General features: G+C 35.4%; 1 protein-coding gene across 4 annotated transcripts in view; it reads right to left on the bottom strand.

Annotated features, from left to right (window-relative positions):
• The window catches only part of FUT9 (fucosyltransferase 9), a 208,300-nt gene that overhangs the window by 107,966 nt on the left and 73,709 nt on the right, over positions 1-26,625 (bottom strand). For all 4 annotated transcript variants that reach the window (XM_055137264.1, XM_055137265.1, XM_055137263.1 and 1 more), the window contains exon 2: positions 5,299-5,387. The gene's annotated coding sequence lies outside the window, so the exon portion shown is untranslated. The remainder of the gene's footprint in view (positions 1-5,298; positions 5,388-26,625) is intronic.

The raw sequence follows: 26,625 nt of genomic DNA, 5'->3' as shown, positions 1-26,625 counted from the left end.
ATCTACACAAATGCCCCACTGTTAACTTAGAATAGCTCAGTAGGGAGTTATTAGTGATAGTGCTGAGGGAGGGCCCAGTCAGACTCCCCTTTTCTCTTTTCCCTGGGAATGAGTGTTTACCATCTTATATAGTAAAGGTTAACAAGGTAAGCGAATACTATGTACTTCAAAGAACCAATGAATTATGATTTAGCAGAACTCCGTAATGAGTCTAGTTTTTTTTTAAAAACACTGATGAGCTTCAGTTTTCTTCCTAGGAAATAGGAGTTAAAAGGATCTCTCAGGGATTTCAATTTGCAGAACTTGTGGATTTTATTAATTAATGTATGTTATGTTAATTCCTATGATGTACTACTGATATAATAGACATCTCATGCTAATACTGATATTGGGGGGCTTTGTATGTAGGTGTTTTTATATGTGCTGCAGAAGTGATCCAGATATGTTTTTGCTTGGGGGCTACATATAGGGTTCTCAAGGACAATGTAGAGCCAAAGAACAAAGAATATATACACAGAAAAAACATTTGTTTTACAAAAATAGAACTTCAGCATGTCAGTATGCATGGTTTTAAATAAAACTATAGGATATTTTTATCTGGCTCCACTTTTTTGAAGTGCCTTCTAACATAAATATTCACATCACAGTGTTTTTCCAACAGAAACTGATTCACTGTGAAGTGTTTTCTTGTCTCTTTATAGTGTAGCTACAGGGGAAGCAAAGTCACTAAAAATAAAAATTTAAGACCAATTTAAACAAAATACATTCACTTTTACAAGACATCTTTTTCAACTAATTGTTTCCCCAGAGCATATAATTTGAGGCACAGATTAAGTATTGCACATATGTATGTTTTTTCCAAAATAAAAGTATATAATTTAAGGTACAAGAAAAATAAAGCATAAAGGTAGCCTTTATTTTAGTTAAGCTCTTTTATGAGTATTAATTTTGACCTCGACATCAAGGAAAAAAGTTAACTTTTTTTTTATAACCCAAATAAAGTAGGAAGTGTTACTGAAAACACATCATAATGGAATTGCATCTCCAAATTTTGTGAATTATGCAAGTTACATGAGCTTTTTCTCCCATAACTTCTAAGTGAGGTTTCCATGTTTTGATAAAACATTGTCAATGGTATCAATGGTGTGCAAGGTATCAGGGAACTATAATAAAAAAAGTTTATTTTTAAAATCCATTAAAATCACTTATCCATTTTCCAGCCACTTAAACATTCAACTATTCATCTATATGCCACATAAGTTTCCTTGAAAAGAGGGTATGCTTTGGTTCATTAAGAGTCTCTTTCTAATATAAGGTTTAATGGTCATCTCAAAAACTCTTAGACTTAAATCCTTTTACACCGACAGCCCAGCCCATGCTGCCCCAATTAGTCTTGAAATAACTGAAACCTCTTAAGCTTAATACTAAAATATGCATTCTGTGGTTCTATTTTGAAATTCAACATCTAAGACACAATGCCTTTATTATGTCTTTGCAGTAACACTTAGGAGTTTATTTGGGTTATAAAAAAATCAGTTAACTCTTATCTTGATAGTAGGGTTATAATTAAAGCTCAAAAATGCTAAAATAAAGGTTACTTTTATTTTAAGTATGAAATTCAATACTTCTTATAGAGCCATGCAATAGGTCCACTGGGTTTGATCCCCAGCATTATATATGGTCCCCAAACCCACCAGGAATGATTCTTGAGAGTAGAAACAGGACTGACCCCTGAGCATCGCCTGGTGTGGCTCAAAAACTTAAAAAAAAAAAAAGGATCACAATGTCCAAGAGTAAATACTATTTCCTTTAAAAAATCAATAATTTATTTTATTATGAAATGTATACATGTATATTATATATGCATATAAGTGTATATATGTATATTATATAAATGACTTTTCTATCATAGTTACTTGCTACCTTCCATACCATTGACACTACTCACAATGTTTTATGTATATAAGTGAAATGAGTCAGAAAGAGAGGGACAGACATAGAAAGACTGCACCCATCAGTGGAATATAAAGTAACAGAATGGAGACTAATGCCCAAGAATGGTAGAGATGAATACCAGGAGGATTTCTTCATGGCTTGGAAGCCGACCTCACATGCTGGGGGAGAAGGGCAGCTCAGATTGGGACCACTAAGGGTGTTTGGAGGGCCCGCTGGGGATGGGAGCTGTGTGCCCACAGTAAACTATAGACCAAACATGATGGCCATTCAATACTTGCATTGCAGACCACAACACCCCAAAGGAGAGAGAGAGAGTAAAAGGGAATGCGCCTGCCACAGAGGCGGCGGGGGTCGGGGGGAGTAATGTAAGAGGTGGGGAGAGTGAGAGGGATGGGAGGGATACTGAGAACATTGGGCACTGGTGGAGGGATGGGTACTCAGTCATTATATGACTAAAACATAAGCATGAAAGTTTGTAAGTCTGTAACTGTACCTCATTAGTGATTCATTAAAATAAAAAAAATAAAATAAATAAATGAATAAAACCCAATATTTTATGTATATATGACATACATACATACATATAATCACTGTATATCACTGTATCACTATCATCCCATTGCTCATCAATTTACTCTAGTGCGCACCAGTAACGTCTGTATTCCTCCTAGCCTTGAGATTTTAGCAGCCTCTCCTTACTTTCCCAGCGATTGGAGGCTCTTTCAGTGTCAGGGGAATGAGACCTATCATTACTGGTTTTGGCATATTGAATACACTACGTGTAGCTTGCAAGACTCTGCCCATGTGGGCGGGATACTCTTGGTAGCTTGCTGGGCTCTCATATATATATATATATATATATATAGAGAGAGAGAGAGAGAGAGAGAGAGAGAGAAAGAGGTATATATAGAGAGAGAGTATAGAGAGAGAGATATACATATATAACTCTCTATGATTTATTGCCTACTGTCTGAACTCCATCAAATATGGTGTGGCAATTATGGAAAAGGGATAGGAAGTGTCTTGTAATGTGTTGTGAGGTCCAGAAAGCGACCTGGAGTGTGGCGGGACTGGGTCCCTTTGGGCGGGGAAGGTTCTCACCCTCCCCCATCTGGGGCACCCCTAGTGAAAACAGCCTGACGCAAAGTCCCATATACATATAGTATGCATATTATATTTTATGTTATACATATTTTATATATATGTGTATATAACATACATATATACCACCAGGGAAAATTATTGCTGAAGGAAAAATATGGCAAATGCATTTGTGAAAGTATTATTATAATTAACAGTGACTTCCCAGCTTATATCCTGTTATTTCTTGGAGTACTACATTTTATTAAATAAAGTTAAAATAGATTTGTGTCCAATATCTGTATCACTGTATCACTGTCATCCCATTACTCATCAATATAATAAAATTAATTAAAATGGTGAGTATTAAAATCTAGTAATCTAGTTTGGATGTTGAAGCCTAACAGAAAAGGTATTTTAGATTATATTTTTGGTTTTATATCTGAATAAATATTTTATATGGTAAAAAGTTGTCATAATTTCATTAAAATTACTAAGATCTTGCATATCTCTAAGTTAAAAAGAATAACATATCATCAGACATTTCTGGGTAAAGTTAAATTTATGATGTAAAAAATTAAATGATTGTTAAACAATATGAATTCTATGTAGATATTAAAAACTGCTTGTCTCTAGAAAAACTAAATTCCCTTTATTCCTGTTTATAAACAATAAATATTATTTGAACGTCCTCTCACATGTTTGCTGTAAGACTAATGAACTGTGTATAAAGAACTCTTAAAAACAAATAGGAGAGGGCCGGAGTGATAGCACAGTGGGTAGGGCGTTTGCCTTGTATGCGGCCGACCCGGGTTCGATCCTCAGCATCCCATATGGTCCCCCAAGCACTGCCAGGAGTAATTCCTGAGTGCAAAGCCAGGAGTAACCCCTGAGCATTGCTGGGTGTGACCCAAAAAGCAAAAAAAAAAAAGAAAAAACAAATAGGAGAATTTTGGTGGGGCTGGAGAGGTAGGCTATGGTTAAGATACTTGTGTTGCAACTCTGTTTGCATATGGTTTCCTGAGCATTGCTAAAATCACAGAACAATGTAATTATGATAAATTTTAGATCCTCAGATATAAGTTCCATCAGGGAAGGGTTAGGAGATAGAAAGTGAAGCTTGAGACGGTCATTAAAGATCTTGAATTATGAGGCATTGCTAAGAAATTTCATTTCCCAGTGTGATAAGTATGGCATAAATTATGAGAACATGTCTGATTACAAAAGGATTAAAGTTCATGGGTTTATTTTCTTCAGAAAGAACAAGGACTTGGCTGACTCCTCTGTTTTTCCATCACAATGGTTTAGTACTTAGATCTTCACACTTATGTGTTTTTTGGGGGGTGGGGGTGTCAAACCTTGCTGTTCTCAGGGCTTCCTCTTGCTTCTGTGCTCAGGAATCACTCCTGGCGGTACTCAGGGAATCATACGTAGTACCCCAAGATTAAACCTAGGCCATCTCTATGAAAGACAGCCTTAACCAATGAAGTATCTCTCTGGTCTCTAGAGCTTAGTACCTCTTAGTTCAAAAACAACACATAGGATTCAACATTTCATTTGTCTCCTTACATTTCGGCAATTTAAAATTGCTAGAAAAATATTTCCCTTCCTGAATAAAGAGTATACATAGGTAATGTGTGATTTCTGTGTGTATGTGTGCGTTTCTGAATGATTGAGTCATACCAGTAGTGAGAAATAAACTTTTTTAAAAGAATATTCTTTCTGAAAGTTAACTAGTATAGAAAGAAAATTGAAATGACCTGAAATTGAAATGACCTTACGTATCATATTTTTTTTTAAAAAAGTCATGTCACAACATATTAGGGAGATCTGAGAGCTACTGCTGGAGTGATCCACATGAGTGGTCTACTCACAATTCATCCTCCAGACCTCGCATTGAACTGGCTCTGGTTTACTAAGAATCACTGCAGAGGCTCTAGTCTCCCAAGAACCACTTGAGACAAACCCCAATAAGCTATTAAAGCATATTATGAATAGCAATATAATATGAGTGTTCTACCACAAGAGACCATTGTATTACATTTGAGGTTGAAACAATGTTAAATCTGAAAGCATTTAGATTTAAATCTAAATTTACATAATGTTTATTTATATAAGATAATCTTTTTAAATCTTTATTTTTGAGACAAGTTTTAGCTTATACTAAACTAAGACTAAATAATCTCTAAATTCTGTATTGACTATATACTTTCCACAATCAAGCTGACTTGAGAAATTAAATATATTTAATTATATACTTACAGTATAGAGGACATATCATGGAATGCTCAGAGATAGGTCTTAAATTATTCCACGGTAGTAAATAATTCTTAAGTTACTGCATTCTAAACCTGTGAGCAAAAAAGAGAAAAAATGTAGTATGTTAATTAAGTAAGTGTGTTATATATGCATCTAAGTTGCAAAAAAATTAATATAATTATGGAAGCAGAGATATTTATGGTTGAAAGATTATGTTATTTGATATATTAATCAATTTATAATTTTTATGGAAGGAGGGGAGAGAAGGGGTACTCTTAATTTGTCTAACCATACTTTAGACAAATCCTGGATTGAACCCTGATCATGTGCATGAAAGACAAGTGCCTTACCCAATGAAGTATCTCTCTGGCCTCTAGTACTTTCTTAGTCCAAAACAATGCATAGGATTCCATCACTTCATTTGTGGACCCATTCACAATTCTTTTAAACTTTTACAAAAATCTTACTGTTATCTAAAAATGACAACAAAATGTTTTTTGACTGTTCATTTATAGAAAAACTGTGATGGAGGCAACCAAGAGAACTTCAGGGTTTGTTCCAGGCATTTTTCTCTGGGTTCAATTCCTCGTGGGGCTTGAGTGACTTTGAGATGCTGTAGATGGAACCCCAATAGACTGTGTGCAAGGCAAGCAAGCACTCTACCCACTGTACTATTTTTCCACCCCCAGGAAGTCTTAATTTTAAAAAGCCATAAACAAAGTCCTAAGGAAGGAAATACATATTGCTAAACAAATATATTTCTTGGTCTCTATTTTCATGCTTTAAACTTATAGAATAAATTGTGTCTGTAATGTATTCACATGCACACTAGGATACATGCATATGCACATACATGCAATCCCTGATCATCTGAATGTGTATAATTATCTGAATGCACAACAAAAGGAAAATCAAATGTGTTTATGATTTACCCAATGTCTTAAATTTTAGTTCATATATATGTATACACACATATATATACACACATATACATGTATATGTACACACATATATATGTATATATACACATACACATATACATACATATATATATGCCAGCTGTCTGTACAGCCAGTTTATATATTTCCTAATGAGAAGGTTGATGGCATTGGGATGGAATTAAGGCATGAGAGTTTTTATAAATGTGATTAATTGTCTTCATAAAAAAGAATCCATGTGGAAACTGCAAAGAAGTCTCTTTATCAAACCAATGCTCTCACACAAAACCCTAATCTTTCAGACCCATAATCCTATACTCCTCGAATGCCAGAACTATGTGAAATGAATTTCTTCTGTGAGTAACTTCTCTGTTTTTGGTATTTTTAAATAGTAGTTAAAACAGTAAGACACTTGCCCACATACATAGCTGGGAATAAATTCTGGCAACCAATTCAAATTTTATTGAGTCATTTATTTTATAGTGAATTGATATTAGCTATAACACATAGTGAGAAACCAACTGATGCCAATTATTCCAATCAAGAGCAAGTATCTTCAAAGATTAGAAGAATTTAAAATAATATAAAAGACACGTGTTATTTTCTCTTTACGGTGGCACTTCCACAAACTGTGTTATGTGAATTTATTTGCTGTTAAAAAAGTCTTTCTTTCTGCTTTTTTGGGTCACAGCCAGCGATGCTCAGGGGTTACTCCTGGCTCTGCACTCAGGAATTTCTCCTGGCAGTGCTCGAGGGACATATGGGATGCCGGAGCTTGAACTCTGGTAGGCCATGTGCAAGGCAAACGTCCTACTCACTGTACTATCACTCTGCCCCCCAGAATGTCTTTTTTCTAAATAACCAAAACCATCTCTTTATAGAAGTTTATCAAAATCAATAGTTCAGATTATACTATCCACATACACACATATATATGTAGATAGATAAATATAGAGGCACACATATATTAAAAAGCATGTGCAAACTCATATCTCTCACTTCCTTTTACAGAAGCAGAAAAGTCTATAGAAAAATTTAGTTGTATTTGCTTCTAGATTTACACATAGTTTGGCATATTTAATCAGAAAATAAGCTATATTTTTTCCTAATTTACAATAGTTCCCATGTATTTATGTTAATAAGAGATTTAACATATTTAAAGAATAAAAATGAGAATAATGTGTCACATGTACTGCTTAAAAATTATGACCTACATAATTTTTGCCAAGAGTGTAGGATATAACAGATATAACAAATAACTTGCTTACATTTTGTTATAGTCTTCTAAGTGTGTTCATTTTCATTTAATCATCACAATGTTAATCAATACCAATTTTATTGTACTAATTTTTCAAAGCGCTGATAATTTAAAGAACTTTTCCATATTAAGAAGCCAGAAGAGGGCTGGAGCAATAGCACAGCGGGTAGGGCATTTGCCTTGCACACAGTCAATCTGGGTTCGATTCCCAGCACCCCATATGGTTCCCTGAGCACCAGTAGGGGTAATTCCTGAGTGCAGAACCAGAGAGTGGCCCCTGTGCATCGCCGGGTGTGACCCAAAAAGCAAAAATAAATAAATAAATAAATAAATAGAAACTAGAAGATGGACACACAGAAGAAGCTTGTACCTAAGCAACCTGCTACAGAGATAGAGAAGACCCTGGATTTTGCAATAGGCCATTTCCACTGGGCTGCTCCAGACTGGGGTAGGTGCTGTCCCTCTGCCTACCACCAAGGAACACCGGTGACTGCCATTTTCTAGAAGCCAGCGGTGAATTCCAGGTATGAGCAGTGGTGGCACCAAACGCCAGGCCTCCCGGGACAGGGAAGGAGTGGGCACTTCTCCCTCCTTTACCCCACCCCATGAGACTCTGAGATGATGCAACACCCGGCCACCGTCTACTTAAGCTCCCATGAGGCCAGGATCAAGAAATACACAAACGAACCTTGAACCTGAGCAACTTGCTGCAAAGATCTCTTCAGACCCTAATTATTAAAATTTTAGAATTCCTAGAGCGCACAGCCATGACCCAAAACAAACAATAAAAAACACATTGTCTAGCATCGCCTTTTTGGCAGGTATGAGTGGTGGTGGGTCTGTTCTCGAAATATTGACGATAACTAGTAAAGAAAGAGAGTATTGTGCACATTGTCTGCCACACAGGCAGGGGGAGGTGTGGAATGGAGGGGGGAGGGGGAATACTGGGGATTTTGGTGGTGGATAATGTACACTGGTGAAGGGATGGGTATTCAATGACTGTATAATCAAAACTCAAACATGAAAACTTTCACTTACTTGAGTCTTCACTTATAATGACTTGTGAATCTCTAGACACTGTCAGACCCAGGTATATACTTTCAATATTATTTGAGTTCTTAATGTATAAAAAAGAGGTTGGAGAGATAATGCATGTGTAATAATAAATATAATGTATAATATAAAGAGATTGCAGTGATAATACATCATATAGGGTCCCCTGAGCCAAGCAGAAGTGATTCCTGAGCACTGCCATGTGTGGACAGAAATACCAAAACCCAAATCAAAGAAAAGAGGAAAAGATGTTTAATAACATATAGATAGTTACACTGTTGAATGAATCTTGTAGTTAGGCTTATTTAAAAATAAAATCACAAACATATGCATATAATTATGTATCAATGATATATCTGGGTATAAAAGATGAATACAATTTTAAACTTAAGTAAAATAGAGAAAGTACATTTACAACTTTTTAACATTCTCAAGCTACTATCAGTTTGACTATATGTCATTTTTTTAAAAAAAAGTTTCCATATGTCAGTTATTTAAACATTGAATATTGAGTTTAATATTGAATATTTTAATATATCGAATGCTTCGAATAACATCACTCTTGCTCTTCAAATTGTACAGCATCTGATTTGATTCTTGTAGAAGTGACTTTTCTAGGTAAAGCAAACATTTAAATGATAGTATGAGAGAAATTAATGAGAATGGCAAGTATGTTAGTTGATTATCTGCTCAGAGTTTAGAAGTGTTTATCCGTGTATGTGTGTACGTGTGTACTTCTCATCATCTCTTAGTATATACATAAGTAACACTCAAGTTTTTGAGGTCCTCACATTAATTTTTATCATAATTTTTTCTCTAAATAGAGTTTTTACTTCTAAGCTGCCTTTTAAATTGCCTGCTGGAAAACAATTATTCTCTTTCATTCCCTACAGTTGTGTGGGTCAGACTATAATAATAGATTTTTTTCTCTCTTGCTTTTCTACATGGTTCTTTTTCTCCCATGGCAGATGAAGTACTTGCTGGAATATGAGACAGAGGTGGGATATGACACTGAGTTTCTGTCACTTGCAAAATTATTCTGACGTAGAATTTAAATTTAGTCAGTCTTGGTTAAGAAAAAAAGTATTATAAATTCTTCTAGTTTCTTGCTGCAGAGCAGATTTGGTAGATTCGTCAATTATTCAGAGGTTTCACATAGTTTGTCAAGATCCAGAGGCTTACTACCTTAATAATGGAGCAACAAGATGGTTCATTAACTATTTTTTTTCCTTTTCATCTTGTGGTTTGCCAGCTGGTATAAGTGACTAGGTTTGCATGGAATAAGAAACTTCAAAACATGTAGAAAGACAAGGGGAAGAAAGACTTCTTTGTTTATTCCAGAGGAGAAAGTGCCAGGAATCATGGAGAGACTTGGTGCAAGCAGAAAGTGGCTGCCAGCACTTTTCTCCTCCACAATTTCTGAGGTCAAAACTCCAGAAAAAACAGTTTGGGAAGGCCAAGTTAAGTTGAGGAATTCTCAGGCACTTTTGTTTGCGATCTAAGAGATTAGTGTCCTGGATAATCCCAATATTTAGGCTATCTGGCAGGGTCGCAGGTCCTAAGTAAGACAAGCACAAATATATTTATGAATCATCATCCTAGGAAAGTTTCAGTTTTTCCTAAGTGAAAGACCAGTTTGAAATTAAAAAAAGTAAATATTGTCTTATGCTTATGACCGTCTTATGAATATTCTGTTTACGTATTAAGCAACTAGGACCCAGAAAGGTTTAGAAACTTATCCACATACATACAAAGATAGGAAATGACAGGACTGGTATTACTATACATGTTGTTTCTTAAAGAATTTGAGGCACTGAAACCAGAACCCATTTAGTTCAGGAGATATGGAAGCTCTGTGATGAACTAAAACATTCTGATAGCTCTTGGGAACATTATTTTATACTTAGAGAGCTCATAGATGACTGAAAGTAGACAAATATTAAGTTTCTCAAGACGGCTGCTACAGTGCAGGTGTAGATGTATTGCGTGCATTAGATTGTGGAGAAAATTCTTACTTAATGCAAAAGAAAGCTTTGTTGTGCCCTTGAATCTTCAGTAATTGCCAACAAATGAATAATTTAAAGAGTTAAAACCCTGATAAAATAATAGACTCATGAGACTGGTGAGATAGTATAGGAGTTCAGGTGCTCTCTTTGCATGGGGGTGACCCTGATTGACTTCCAGGCATCACATAATGCTCCTCCAAGCACTGCCAGGCATTACCCCTGAGTACAGAGTAAGGAAGTGTTCCTGAGCATAGCTGGGAGCAACCCAAATTCCCTCCCACCCTATCCCAAGGTGTGCTAATGTTTGGTTCACTCTAATTCACCTAAATATTTAAAGTCAAGATCACTGTTTTCTTTTGTAGCCTTATATTACTGTTGTTAGTGATCCCAAAGTTAATAAAATACCCAATCTCTGAGATTCCAGTCAGATTCTCTTTAACTTGCCTTATTCACTTCCTCCTATGGTTATGCTTTTTATCCTATTTTTCTTTTCATTTTCCTTCTGCTATCACCTTTTCAGTTTTTTGTCTTCCATATCAACACTTGTCTCCACAACATATATTGTATAAATATTTATTGTAATCATATCATCAATCATATCATCATATTGTACTGAACGATAGCACGGTGGGTAGGGTATTTGCCTTGCACGCAGCCAACCTGGGTTTGATTCCTCTGTCCCTCTCAGAGAGCTCGGCAAGCTACTGAGAGTATCTCGCCTGCATGGCAGAGCATGGCAAGCTATCCGTGGCATATTCAATATGCCAAAAATAATAACAACAAGTCTCACAATAGAGATGGGTTACTGATGCCCACTTTAGAAAATTGATGAACAATGGGACAACAGTGCTACTGTGCTACAATATTATCAAAACTGAATCCCATGCTTTCCCAGTTTTAATTTGGTAAAACTTATCCTCTTTCCTCCCATTCTGCTGAATAAAATCATATAAATAATATAAATCTGCTGACTGATCTGACCTTAAATTTTTCCTCATAAATCTCAAATCGAGCTGGAACAATAGCACAGCATGTAGGGCATTTGCCTTGCAGGTGGCCAACCCAAGTTCGATTCCACTGCCCCTCTCAGAGAGCCTGGCAAGTTACTGAGAGTATCTGTCTCGCACAGCAGAGCCTGGCAAACTACCCATGGAGTATTTGATGTGCCAAAAACAGTAACAAGAAGTCTCTCAATGATGATGTTACTGGTGCCCGCTCGAGCAAATCGATGAGCAAAGGGATGACAGTGATGACAGTGATTTATTAAAATGTTTTAGTATATGTAGCTAAGATAAATATAGAGACACGCTTGTTTTATGTAACGGCTTTAAATTATTGTTTGGCTCAATGAGTAAAGACAGCCATGACTAAAAATAATGCATTAGGTTTCTTACAAATAAAAGAATGAGGAAGTAGCTTAATTCAGCAGACCTATAAAATTTTGAGGGAATTCTGAATGATGTTAGAAACAGCACAGATATATTTAAAATTGAATTCCATTATTACTAGTAAGTTCCGTAATCCAATTGACCAGATGTGATTAAAGAACATTGAATTTTGAGCAAATAAAAACAATCACTTTATGTAGTTTGTGGTAATAAATCTGATTTGTGGCCAGTATAGGTCACTGAGCCAATTCCTGTAGCTGTGCTTCAAAAAGAATTTTATGACTTTAGAATGACTAGCCTGGGTCTTTAAGCATTTTCTAAATGTGTCTTGTATTAACACATTGCTAGATGTTTGGCTAAAAGCGTGACTAAAATGCCCTTGAAAGTCTGTAATTTAGAGCAGTGCTTCTCAATTGAGAAACCATATGACTCCCTGGGTGACTCAGAATAATCCAAAGGGACACAGGTGAAAATCATGAGAATTATCAGTGGATGCAAATCTTTCCTCATTGGTAACCTTTATCCAAGACTAGGGGATCAACTCATAGGACAGAGGGGCAACAAGAAAAAACAAGGTCAGAATGGGGTCCAGCGTGGAAAAATTGAGGAAAAATGGATCTAGGAGGATAAAGGAAGAGAGAGAAATAAATTTTGGAGGAGATGTATAGCTAGAGGCACAACTGTCACAGTATTCCATTGAACTTGGCAGGTGCTTAATAGAAAAGAAGCTGTGTATAAAGAGAATGGTGAATGACAGCTAGGCAATGCAGTCCTAGTAGAGATAAGGAAAACGGAGATAAAACAGTTTGGAACTGAAATATAATTTGGCTTTACTGGAGCAGAGAGATAGTAAGTAAAATGAAGTGTGTGCAGGAGGTTGGGAAAGTAAATAGTGGCTGGACCTTTAAGGGCTCTTCGGTCGTGCTGAGAATTTGCACCTCATTGATACTACTAAGAATACCACCTCGTAATAATAGTGCTTACATATCAAGAACAAATTTAAGGGTTTTATTTTTGTGTTCTCATTCAGTCCTACCAATAATGCGATGAGATCTGATTCTGCTTTTGAGAAAAGATTATGAAGTACGAAAAGATTCAGCTGCTTGTGTAAGGTCATCCAGTTTTTTTAATGAGGCAAATGGACTGGACTGGAATTCAGATAGACTAATCCCAGATCTTCACACTGGGCCAATCATATCTGCCTCAATAGTATCATTAGAACATGTTGCTATAAAAATTTATAATTTTTTTAATTATTTATTTTGCTTAAATTTTGTCTGAAAAATTATTTTCAAAAAAATGTTGGTCTGTGTTTTCTTTTTTTTAAGCTTTTCAGATAACACCTGGCGATGCACAGGGATTATTCCTGACTCTGTGCTCAGGAATTACTCCTGGAAGTGCTCAGGGGACCATATGGATGCTGGGAATCGAACTCGGGTCGGCTGTGTGCAAGGCAAACGCCCTACCCACTGTACTATCACTCCTACCCTGGTCTGTTCTTTATATTCACCCAAATGGAAATAGGGTTTATATGCTTAAAAACACAAAGTTATATGAAAAATACACAGAAGTGAGAGGGAACTAAGAATGATTTTTGCGCATTGATTGTGTGGCAAATGGTATAAAAATCATTTTACTTGGTCCATAATTCAAGAGAAGCTGGAATAAGATTGCATAGAGGAGACATTGATGAATCATACCTCCTTAGTCATCTGGTTTCTTCCATGGGTTTGTCTCTCCTCTTATTCATGCATTTATTTGGACTGTTGTTTTCTTTTCCTGACTCTCATTTCTAACAGGAATAGACACAGACCCTTGTGAAGTGGAAAGAACAGTATAAGGGCTAATGAAAAGAGCTATCTTTGACTTACATAGATTATTTTATCGGCTGACCTCACATAAGAGAGGTGGAAACAGCAACATTTAGGACTATTAACAAACATCAATGTCTCAAGGATTTAAATATGTTGATGTTATCCCTTCATTCTCAGCAATGGAAAACAAATTACCAAAGCTTTCTTTTCAGCAGATCAACTTTAGGGGGGAGAAACTCCAAATCAATAATAGTGAATTTTTTTTTGTTTAAATATTGAATGTAATCAAAGTAAAGTGAAAGTAAAGTGAAATTTACCAGTTACACATGCGGGGTGGGGGGCTGGGGATGTGGGGGGAAGTGGGGAGGTATATCGTGATTCTTGGTGGTGGAATATGTGCACTGGTGAAGGGATGGGTGTTTGAGCATTGTATAACTGAGACTTTAACCTGAACGCTTTGTAACTTTCCACATGGTGAATTAATAAAAGAATTTAAAATAAAAAAATAATAAAAATAAAAATATGTTGATGCTTGCAATATAAATCACTGAATGTTTAAAATTGATAGTTAAAAATTATAAATATATTTTACCAATAGAAATTATTTTGAACATACATACTTAAGGGAGGCAAAATTACTATGTTCTCTTTAAACTGCCAGAAACCTTGAGAGCAAAGTACTGAGATTCTCCCATCTGGGGCTTGAGGCAATACTTGCAAACCTCATCTGCATTCTTCCTGGAATTTTTATTTAAATCAGAGGTTTGGAGAAAAGAATTTATTCTAGAAGGTTTTTTTTTCCTTTTTGGGTCACACTCAGCAATACTCAGAGGTTGCTTCTGGCTTTGCACTCAGAGATTACTCCTGGCAGTGCTTCGGGGACCATATGGGATGCTGGGGATTGAAGTTGGGTTGGCTGCATGAAAGGCAAACACCCTTCCTACAGTAATATTGCTCTAGCCCTCTAAAACAGTTATTTAGCATAAACAAAATGTAGAAAGCACACAGATTTTTAAAGAGTTGTTGATTTAACCAAATATTTAATAAATTTCTATATGATAGTTGCTTATACTGATTATTTGGATTAAAACAGCTATTTCCAAATAGAGATAATTATTTTATATAGGGTACTTTGAAAGAATAGAGTTCATTTTAACAATTATATATATGTAATATATTTTATGAATAGTCTTCAAAAAATAAACTGTGAAGTCTTTTATTTAGACCAGGAGCTAGCGAACTGATACACTGAAGAATCTGATGATGAATATTTTAGACCCATGAGCTTCAGAGACACCACCAAGAACGTTCAATATGTACTTATTTACAAATTTCTGTTAAAACTATCCAATGCTTCTAAAATACTGTGAAAACAAATAATATATGAGAAGACAACTGCATTCCACTAAACTTTTATTGACATAGATGAAGCATATCAGAATTAACCCACTGACCATCATTTTCTACCTATTTGTTGACACTTAACCTTTTTTTATCTGTAAATTTTCTGTCTAGTATAATTCTTTTTGTATTTGAATCAATATCGTTTAAGCACCCATTTCTTCACTGATGTACACTAAGAAAGTCTTCAGGGCTATTAACCTGATGTGTGTAAACCCTGGTGTCTGTTGGGTTAATTTTGGAGACACAAATCTGACCATAGTCAGTAGTAGCCTTTGATAGGCAAGAGGAGCACTGGGCTGATTTTCAGCAGCTGCCTGCAAAAATAACCAATTGCATGTCTTTGTTCAGGGGCTGTTTTAAAATTGATCCTACATATTACAAAACCCTCCCTGGAAGAAGTCACTATAAAGTCAAGATGAGCATGGGACTATACTTCCACCCATCCAGATGGAAAAGCCTGGTGAGATTAAAAATAAAATAAGATAAAAGACAAAAAACAAAACATAACTGGGACATAGGTCTGGGCAGAGTGTTGGTAACATTGACTTATCTGTCTTTCACACTAAAAGAAAAAAAATGGACACATATTTTTTAAGCCTTTGTTTAAAAATGTCAGAAAGCTTCAGTCAGGTTGATGGGATAAAGGGAGTTTCTGGATAAATTGTTACTATCTTGCAAACAAGCCTGAGTCCCCTTCAGCTCTATTTTTCTAGAAAAAAAAAAGAAAAATGACATGGAAGAATGAGACAGAGAAGAAAGTATCTCTGTGTCTATGACTATTCTCTTGAGTTCCAACTATACTGTGTTATGCTGCATCTAACTTTGACAAAGGGCTCAGAAATTTGGGGGTGGGGCGTTGGGAGATGGTTTAGGCTTCCTCAATTTCTCTGGGTCTTGCTTGGGCCACTTCTCTGGAAGAAATTGAAACGGGTTCTCTGAGTCTACTGGCAAATCTAGAGCTCACCAGTGGAGAAAATGTTTTCAACTATTGCTCTTTCCCCCTTAATTCTGGTTTTTGAAATATTATCTGTATAAGAATTACTGACATGGTCAGTTAAAAACAAATTCATGGAGACTCACAGAACACAGGAATTTGTGCTTTTACCTTGAGTACAGCATATCATGCATTTTTATGGTTTAATCCCTAGGACCACATTGTTCAGCCCTGGAGACTCATGAGCACCAAGAGGGTGGCCTAATAAGCCTTGTGGCCTGAAAGTAGTGCATCCTCTGGCCCTTGTATTGAACCTCTTCCCCAACTCTCCAGCACTCTCTGGAAATTCTCCTGCCCAATGCTTGGGTTAATAGAATTCTCATGACCTTCTTCCCCCCCACCCTCCAGTACATTTGTGGCTGTATTTTAGAGATGCTAATGAGTAGGTGTGATATCTGTTCCAGGATTTCCAACTCAACCCCTCTTTAATTATAACTTCAGTATAACTTATAGATACTTGGGTACCATGCTATGAAAATTCATTTAAGCCTGGTCAGTTCCAAAAATGCTCAAGTCTATTCACAAAGATTCATAGCAATTCATATTACTATTTAATAAATACATTTTAATGAGTGTAAATTAGTTATGTAAAAATATAAATGTTTTTATGAATTTTTTACTGTAACTTTTATATATGCCGATCAACACCTCCTGGGGAGCTTCTAGTCAAAATCAGAAAAATATTTTTGGTAATCAAAGAAACAATGCTAATTTTAACAAAAATATATTTATATTATGGAAACCTAATTTAAAACAATGCATTTCCTTTTTTTCTTTTTTCTAAAGTTGTGTTGAAACTGATAAAATACTTTTAAACATGAGATATTCTTATCAAATTACCTTTCTCAAGACAAAATTGGGGAAAGAAAAAGAATCCATTCCCTAATTTAATCTGGAAATTATACTAATTCAGTAGTTAGTGCTGTGTTGATGGAATATGGTCTGTAAGTACACCATGTTACTAATTAATTAAGTACAGTATTTTTTCACAATATCAGACAATTTCATAAAATCAGATAAAGTATAAGTATTGTATGCCTCTACTCTGACATTTTTATATGCTAGAGAGAGAATTTTGTTTCACAATATTTTAATTATAGATTTAATTATTTAACTTGAATTCCAAGACTTACATGGTTTATTTAAAGGTAATGAATTTTTTCTATTCTTATTCAACCAGAAGAGCATGATTCATGAGAGTGAAAGAACAATAATTCTATTAGGCAAGTATTGAAGAACCCAGATTATGTGATCTAAACTTTGTGATAATCGTTACTTTGCTCCTGTTTGTTTTCATTCAAATATAGAAAACATTTTACAAGAAAAGAAGCGCATGCATACCCAATTCATTTACATTTGTGTAGTTTTTTATTACCAAGAACTTCATCTGAACGACCTTAATGTTTCTTATATGTGTTCATTGTTTATAAACCACACATAGGTAATATGTAGATCTAAATTACATTGGCATGGGGAATTAAAATAAATCCCTAATCATTTATAGACTTTATTACCAAAGGAAAAGAAAACCATATATACAAGTTAAGTATTCAGCATCATTGTGTATTTCTGTATTTCTCAACCTGAGCCAAAGTGGCTACTTTTGATTCTGCAGCGCATTCCAAGACAGTCACAGGTAAAAAGTGTAGAAATGAGTAGTTATGACACCAGACCAGGGAGCCAGATAGTAGGATGGGGAACCACATAAAAATCCCACATGATCCAGAGTTTCACCAGAAGTGATCTCTGAGTGCAGAGCCAGGAGAAAGCCCTGACATATCTAGGGGTATGGCCCCCAAATCATAAATTCAGGCAATTTTCAATTTATTTTATGTACTGATATTATAGCCTGAAACTATACTTTATCAGATTATTTATTCTAACTATCTTGGTGAAGTATTTAGTACTTCTATGTATGATATACCATCTGTAAACAGTTATTGTTTTTCTCTTTTTCTAACTTGAAACGTTCTTTTTTTTGACTATGGGCCCATGGGACTTTGACTATGGATCTTTGACTATGGGTTCATGGGACTAACTAACATAAGAAAGTTTGGAAACCACTGACCAACCACCTTGATTATGTGTCAAAGTCAATGAACTATTATACAGGACAGATGCCAATCTATGGATATTAAAAGGATGAAGAATGCCGATCTGTGATCTGTGTTATTTATATGGTACTTATGGGTTAAGAAAAGTACATTATACATTCATTATGATTATCTGACATAGGTATTTTTTATCATTTATAACGCAAAAATATTAATTTTTTGTAGAAATTTTATGATATAAAATGACAATGTTTAATACTAATGTGTCCATTACTATGAAAATATTTTAATGGCTTTCCCTGAAAATGTTATTTTCCATGTAAATGGGTATGAGTAAAGAGAAAAATATCTTTTTATCCTTTGGTATTGAATTATAAATAAATTGAGTCAGTTTTTCACTCAACTTTAGCATCCACTGAATGAACTAATAAATCAAAAAAAAGAGTTATTGGTATTTCATTGACATTTCTGTTGTAGACCACATAAAAATATCATGAGCTAGTTTAGAATTCAATTAATAAGGATTGCACAAACAATTCAAACTATTTTACTTCTAATAAGTTTTATAGTCTATAGTAGATACTAATTACCCAACTTGTGCATATATAATATTTTTATCAGTAAATATCTGATTTTATTAATTGGTTTTTGAAATGAGTATATCCATGCAGATCTGTATATATTTATAAAAATTGTGTATGAGATACTATTTTATCCCTCAAAAGCATCACTGTCACTGTCATCCTGATGCCATCAATTTGCTCAAGCAGGCACCAGTAATGTCTCCATTGTGAGGCTTGTTACTGTTTTTGGCATATCGGATATGCCAAAGGTAGCTTGCCAGGCTCTGCCGTGGGGACTAGATACTCTTGGTATCTTGCTGGGCTCTCCGAGAGGGGTGGAGAAATCGAACCCGGGTCAGCTGTCTGCACAGCAAATGTCGTGCCGCTGTGCTACCACTAAAAAAAAAAAAAATTAAGCTCAGGCAAGAGACAGAAAGTTCAATATAAAATTTATGTAGCAGGAACTTTCCAATTTGTTGCATTTATCTTTTTTATGTGATTTTGAAGGAGGCTCTCCAAGTATTAGGTCTATGAATGGAAACATTGGCAATTGTTCCCTAAAGAGTGTTAATGAGATGCTGTTTCTGACATTTACACAGAAATACAAAAGGTGTAATGTAAAAGGAAAAAATGAGGAATAGCTGCAATAGCAAGTACAATTTTAGCTTTAAAAGGATGAAATTATCTTTCTGTATAAAACCAAGTCACATACTCCATATGTTCATAAAGTTAAAATAGTAAGACATTTTTAAGTGAGGCACAAAGAGAGGAGCTGACTTGTCTACTCTTATGAATTGTTATGAGTTATTTTAAATTATTTGCATCCCAAAATAAATCCAGAGAAAACTGCAAACTTCTTATAAGACTCTCCATCATAAGATAACATATGAGGAACTATTTTCTTGGGGTTGTTGGTGGTGGGAGGATTGGGCTACACGTGTGGTGTACAGGGCTTACGCTTACTTCTGTGCTCAGGTATAACTCCCGGCTCTGTGCTCAGGGATTACTCCTTGCTTGAAGGATTAAGACTTAAGCACAGTTTAGTGTGTCCAATTCCTGTAACCCTCAACCCCCCAATACACTAAAGACATATACAAATATAATAACCTGGTTTAATAATCTTATAGGCATAAACATGTAAAATTTTAGTTGAGTGAAAGGTCATTGTGAGCTACAAGTAATAACAAATTTATTTGGAACATTATGGAATATTGAACAGTAAGAAATATGTGCATATATGTGTGTATGTATATATCTGATATAAAATCTTCATTGCATCTACTATATATTATGTACATTAAATTTAGTATTATAACTAAATTATAATTATTTACGAAGATGATCTAAAAGTAACAGGTTTGGAAAAGCATGCTTTATACACAAAGCATTGACAAAATAGGTGTTTTAGGTTTTTGTTTGTTATGTTTTTGAGCCACATTTGCAGTGCCCAGGGGTTACTCCTGGATCTATGCTCAGGAATCACTGCTGGAAGTGCTTTGGATACCATATGTAGTGTCTATGATCAAATCTGGGTTGATTGCATAGACGACATACCTCTTAACACCTGCAATGTCACTCTAATCCTGGAAAGTATTTTGCAAATTAAGCATGTAAAATAAATATTTATTTCATCCATTTGTTCAGTATGCAGATCTAATTTTTAATTGTTTTCTCTTTTTAAGTTTCAGTGTGTCAAACATGCCTGAAACAAGAATTCATTGAAATAAATAGCAGTTCTTGAGATATTCATATTCCTATGCTTTGATACCAGAAATTTTATGCACAATTTTATGCTGAGGTATTTTTAGGAAACATCAAAATATAGAATTGTTATTATTATATTTGGTAGCCACATTCATCTGTGCTCACAACTTACTCCTGGCTTGTGTCCATACATCACTCCTACTGGGTCTCAAGGGACCATGTTGGGCATTGGGGATAGAACTTGACAGCATGCAAGGCAATTACTTACCTACTGCAGTATAGCTCCAACCCATAAAAATATTTAGAAAACATTGATCTAATTCAGGGATTAGGTATGCTTACATAAATTTTAAATTGAAATCCCAAATTTAAATATGCTATTTGGGTGTAGAGCACGGCAACAGGCACCAGAGCCGATCTTCCCCTGCAGAACAGATAAAACCTGTCCCTGCATAGAGTGACCCAATAGGGGGTGTCTGGGAACATTTTATAAAGACCAGGTATCAGGTCTTGAATTGTCACCTACTCTTAGTGAGTCATTCCTAACTGCAGCATCTAGCCCTAACTGGGATAGGGCTAGGGCAAAGCACAATTGGAAAGGTGATAGGTCAGTAACACTAAACTTTATGTGATTGGACCATCCTCTTAAACTGAGACCCTCTATAAAATATGTGTGTATTTGGCAACAAAGTGCACCTGTGATCATTTTCCCCATATCTGCCTGAACCCGGTGCGTAATGTGTCTGGGCATGTTGGGGAAAAACTGTTACTCAACACGTGGGAGAAAATAATTGTGAAGAAGATAATTGTGAAGAAAGGCTGCTATTTAGATTTGTAAACCTCAGGATGAAAATTATGAAATCAACATGAATGGATGTCCTTAGATTCCCCCCTCTTTGGAATGAAAGCCTTCAGTTGGCTCTCTCTTTGGAAAGATAGCTTTGATAGTTGCTGAATTCTCTGTTCTTAAGATTTTTTTGCATAAAATTTTGTTATTAAGTGGAAAATAGAGCTCTGTTATGTCTCCAGCATTTTAATTTTAAAAGTGAGTTTTAAAATTTATGTTTCACAAATTTTCATTTTCTTTTTACCTTCTCTGTGTTGCCATTATGTTAAATGGTGTCTTTGCCTAAATCCCTCATCTGCATATTTTACTTACTAATTCATTCTTCAGTGCACAAGCATTTTTTAAAATTGTCTTAATGCGATGGTATGCAGGTAAATATTTAACACCAAGCTCTCTGGAGAAGAATTCCTGATTTGTACTGTTTGACATTTCCATGGTATCAAAATTCCACTAAGGCTAACTATGAAGTACCAACATATGTCACTGAGAGCAGAAGAGGAAGAGAGAGAGGCATGCAATGGATTCCCACAAGCTGAGGGTCTGGCTCTGGCGTATCACTACTATCACACTGTCTTCTGTATCAGGTTATGAAGATGACTAAACTTTCCCTGGTTTCAAGGAAGTCATGGTCTAGTGAGAAAGAGAAATATGTTTGTTCCTGACCACTCAGACTTCTTTAAATTGAGCAGTTGCACTCTTTGGACTAAGAAGTTCACTGGAGTTGCTGATTGGTTCTTTAGAATTTGGTTAGTTGTACTTCAGAGAACTTGAGTGAAATTTACTAATATGACATAAATTTCTACAATTGTTTACACATCTGTAATGAAAGTTCACTTCATATCTGAAATGAAAGTGAAGAGATTCTTATTCCTCCTATTCTTATTGGAATAAGATTCTTATTCCAAGGTTGTATATCTGTGGGATTTAAATTTAAGATCGCTTAAATTTAATTAGCACAAAGGTCTGTCCTGTGGTGACAACAATCAAAACAAAATTTGATGAAGTGACTTTGAAAGGGTACTTAAACATTTAGACACTCTGGACATGAGAACTATTAGCAAATTCGCAGAAATTCACAGGGCAAATAAGAAATATACAATGTTTTTGAAAAAAAAAGAATAAATACTTGAATGTATAAAAAAGAGTACAACTTTATCAAATGCAATTGATAATTCATGTGAAAAGGGGATTTAAGCTTTGCCTGGGTATATTAATATCACAGGTATTCATACGCAAGATAAAACTACTCCTTCAAAAGGTAAGACAAGGGGCTGGAGCGAAAGCACAGTGGGTAGGGCGTTTGCCTTGCACATAGCCTACCTAGGTTCGATTCCCAGCATCCCATATGGTCCCCTGAGCACAGCCAGGAGTAATTCCTAAGTGCAGAGCCAGGAATAAACCCTGTGCATCGCTGGGTATGACCCAAAAAGCAAAAATAAATAAATAAATAAATAAAAATAGAAAAGGTAAGACAAGCTTGGCTGAGCTATATTTGAGAGAGAAGATTAGACAAATTATATGAATTTAAGGGAAACAAAAGGCATAATAAATAATTTGACTCCTCTGAATATTAAATAAAATATGTTATGTATTGAATCAGATCAAATTATACTCATTACAGAAAAATGATATTTAATATTAAGTATATTGCAATTTTAGGACTTGTCCTATGTGTTTTTTGTGTTAGCAACAGAAACACACAAAGGTTACCAAATGACTTTAGATTTGAAGTGATGTGTAAATAAAAATACTGTATCACAAATATTACATGGATGCTCCAGGTAGTGAGCATAGGATGAGAGAAGGGTCCCAATATTAAAAGTTCTTTTCTGGTGCTAAAACAATAGTATTGGGCTGGAGATGGTATTACACTTGCCTTGCACACTGCTGATATGGTTCCGTCCCTTGCACCACATAGTCTCCTGACCTCTGCCAGGAGTGATCCCTCACCATAAAGCGAGCAATTATGCCCTAAGCACCACCTTTTCTTTTTTTCCTTTTTCTTTCTTTTTTTTTAATTGAATCACCATGAGATACAGTTACAAGCTTTCATGTTTGAGTTACAATCATACAATGATCAAATACCCATCCCTCTGCCAGTGCACAGTCCCCATCACCAATATCCCCAATATACACCCCCTTTCCCACCCTCCACCTGCCTCCTTTTGTGGCCCAAAAAGAAACAAGCAAACAAAAGAATTCTTTCTTGAACAACATTTCTACATTAAAAAATAAAAACTTTAAAATTGACTCTTGACTGGATTGGTTCATTAAAAAAAAATCTATATTTCTGAGTACTTTTGGAAAGTGCTGAGTAGGCAATAACACACACACACACACACACACACACACACACACACACACACACACACACACACACACACACACACACACACACCCCAAAACCACAAAAGCTTTCTTTACTAGAAACTTTCTCAGAGCCTTTTCAAGATACAGCAAGCAGCATTTCCACAATTTGTTTGACCTTGAACTCTTCCGCAGCACTGCAATACAGCTGAGGAAACACTGGCTGGGAGTAGAAAGACACACACTGTTTCAGATTCATTAGCCGAACCATATCGTTTACATAACTTGGCTTGTAGTGCACTGAAATAGGGACTCAAAGTCATACAGATCTGGTTTTAAATTCTGGCTCTGTCACAGCAGAGCCACAAAGAAATTTCTTAACTTCTTTGGACTGTAATCTATTCATCTCTTAGACACTGGATTGCTTCTGGATATTTTTCCTCTGAGGGACTATTACACAGGTTTAGGTAATGTGTGTAACTTGCTAAAGTAAGAGATGAGAAATTCATTTCATGATCTCCTATCCACGTATTAGCTTTAAAGTTATTTTTACTGTTTCACAAGAACTACAATATGATAAGTGTATGTCCATAAATAATACAGAAATCAAAAAGAGACCTATTCCAGTTACAACATTTATTGATAAGATCTTTTCTGATATTACATAATTAATTCAAAACACAACTTAAATTATTAGCTTTTTAATGTAATTTGGTGGGAATTAGTTAAACACCGTGACACAGCTCTGGCCCCATTAATGTAATTTTGACATATATTTACATGTATCACAAATATTATCCAATTTATTTTACTTACTTGGAAAATGTTTTATTCAATACTCAAAATATTAAGGTGGGTTGTCAATCCTAATATTGAAACTCTCAGGGCTGGAGCAATAGCACAGCGGGCAGGGCGTCTGCCTTGCACGCAGCTGACCCAGGTTGATTCCCAGCATCCCATATGAGACAAGTGACCCCTGTGCATCAACGAGTGTGACCCAAAAAGCAAAAAAAAAAAAAAAAATCTAAAGAAATATCTAAACCACATGCAATCCAATCATACAGAAAAAAATAAATAAAAATAATTCTAGAATAAACATATTTTAAATAGATTATGATCACAGTTGTTGATTCCTCTTTAATAAATTGCCGGCCAATTGTCTCATAAATTTGCTACATTTTTGGTAAGATCTTTAACATGCAAAACTATGCTAGGCACCTAGCAGACAGGTTTTGGGTCTCTGACTTTTTCTTTCACATCATTTAGCAAATAGAAGGACAGATATTAAATATACAACCTTAGAGATAAGTGAAAAATAAGTGATATGATGACTCAGAAAGAAAAGGAATGATATTTAATATTATGAAAGTAAAGTGAGAACTTAGCTTGTATCTAGTAAATAAGAGAGAATATTATAATCAAAAAGTAAACAGAATTTTTTGAGAAGTAAATTCTAAAAAGTATCCCAGAAAGAGGAAATGACACATGCAAAGATCTCTTATTGAATGACAGCAAAACATATGCAAGTGCATAAAGAGTCTAGGTAGGGCTGGAATTACACAGAGATAGAAACAATCTAATATTTGATAAATCTTTTGTAACGGTGGCAGAAATCAGATTATATGGAAACTTCAGAATTATAATAACAAATTTGGGATATAAATGTATACTCACACTGATTATTTAATTTATTTTTTTAAATCAGCATATGATCTACAGAGTTATTTAGAGCTGAGGGTTCTAATTTTAATTTTTTTTTGCTTTTTGGGTCATGCCCAGAAATGCTCAGGGGTTATTCTGGCTCTGCACTCAGGAATTACCCCTAGCAGTGCTCAGGAGACCATATGGGATGCTGGGGTCTGAGTGCAAGGCAAACGTCCTACCCTATACAATAGTCCTGGCCCCAGGTTCTTTTTTTTTTTTTTTCAATTGAATCACCATGGATACACAGTTACAAGTCTATTCATGATGGGGTTTCAGCCATACAATTTTCAGAGACACCCATTCCTCCTCCAATGTCAGCAGTTTCCCTCCCCCTCTTGAAACCCTGTCCCCACCCCAACGTGTGTCTATGTCAGGCACTTTCCTTCTCTCTCTCTCTCTCTGTCTCTCTCTCTCTCTCTCCTCCTCCTCTTTCTCCCTCTCTCTCTTTCTCTCTCTCACTCTCTCTCTGTGTCTCTCTTTATGTCTCTGTCTCTCTTAATCCCCCTCTCTTAGGCATTATGGTTTTCAATATAGATACTGAGATGTTGTTCTGTTTTGTTCCTTTACCTATTTTCAGCACGTAGTTCTTATCCAAAAAGACTCTTCCAGCTCTCTTTGTCACAGTAGTCCCTTCTCTGTCCTCAAGCACTTGAAGAACACTTCCAATGGTGGACGATTCCTCCTGGCCCTTGTTTCTATTGACCTTGGATATTAACCTCATATAATGCTTTTTTGTACATCCCATAAATGAATGCATTCATTCTATGTCTGTTCTTCCCTTCTGATTCATTTCAGTCAGCATTATACTTCCCATGTTCATCAATTTATAAGTCAATTTCATGACTTTATTTTTCCTAACAGCTGCATAGTATTCCAATATTTAAGTGTACTATTGTTTCTTTAACCATTGGTCTGTTCTCTGGCAATCAGATTGTTTCCAGATCTTGGCTATTCTGAACAGAGCTGCAATAGACATAAAAGTGCATATGGCATTTCTGCTTTGTGTTTTTGGGCCTCCAGGGCATATTCCCAGAAGTGATATTGTAGAACCATATGGAAGTTCAACTTACAGTTTTTTGAGGAATGCCCATATTGTTTTTTAAAAAAGGCTGGATAAGTCAGCATTCTTATCAAGAAGGAAGGAGAGTCCTTTTCTGCACACACCCAAGCCAATACTGGTTGTTCTTGTTCTTTTTGATATTTGCCAGTCTCGGTGGTCTAAGATGATACGTCATTGTTATTTTGATTTACATCTCTCTGATTATTAGTGATGTAGAACAATTTTTCATGTCTTTC

The sequence above is a fragment of the Sorex araneus genome, chromosome 4, assembly GCF_027595985.1.
Source record: "Sorex araneus isolate mSorAra2 chromosome 4, mSorAra2.pri, whole genome shotgun sequence".
NCBI classification, from domain to species: Eukaryota; Metazoa; Chordata; class Mammalia; order Eulipotyphla; family Soricidae; genus Sorex; species Sorex araneus.
The sequence above is the reverse complement of the archived record's forward strand: the minus strand, read 5'-3'. Positions and strand labels throughout refer to the sequence as shown.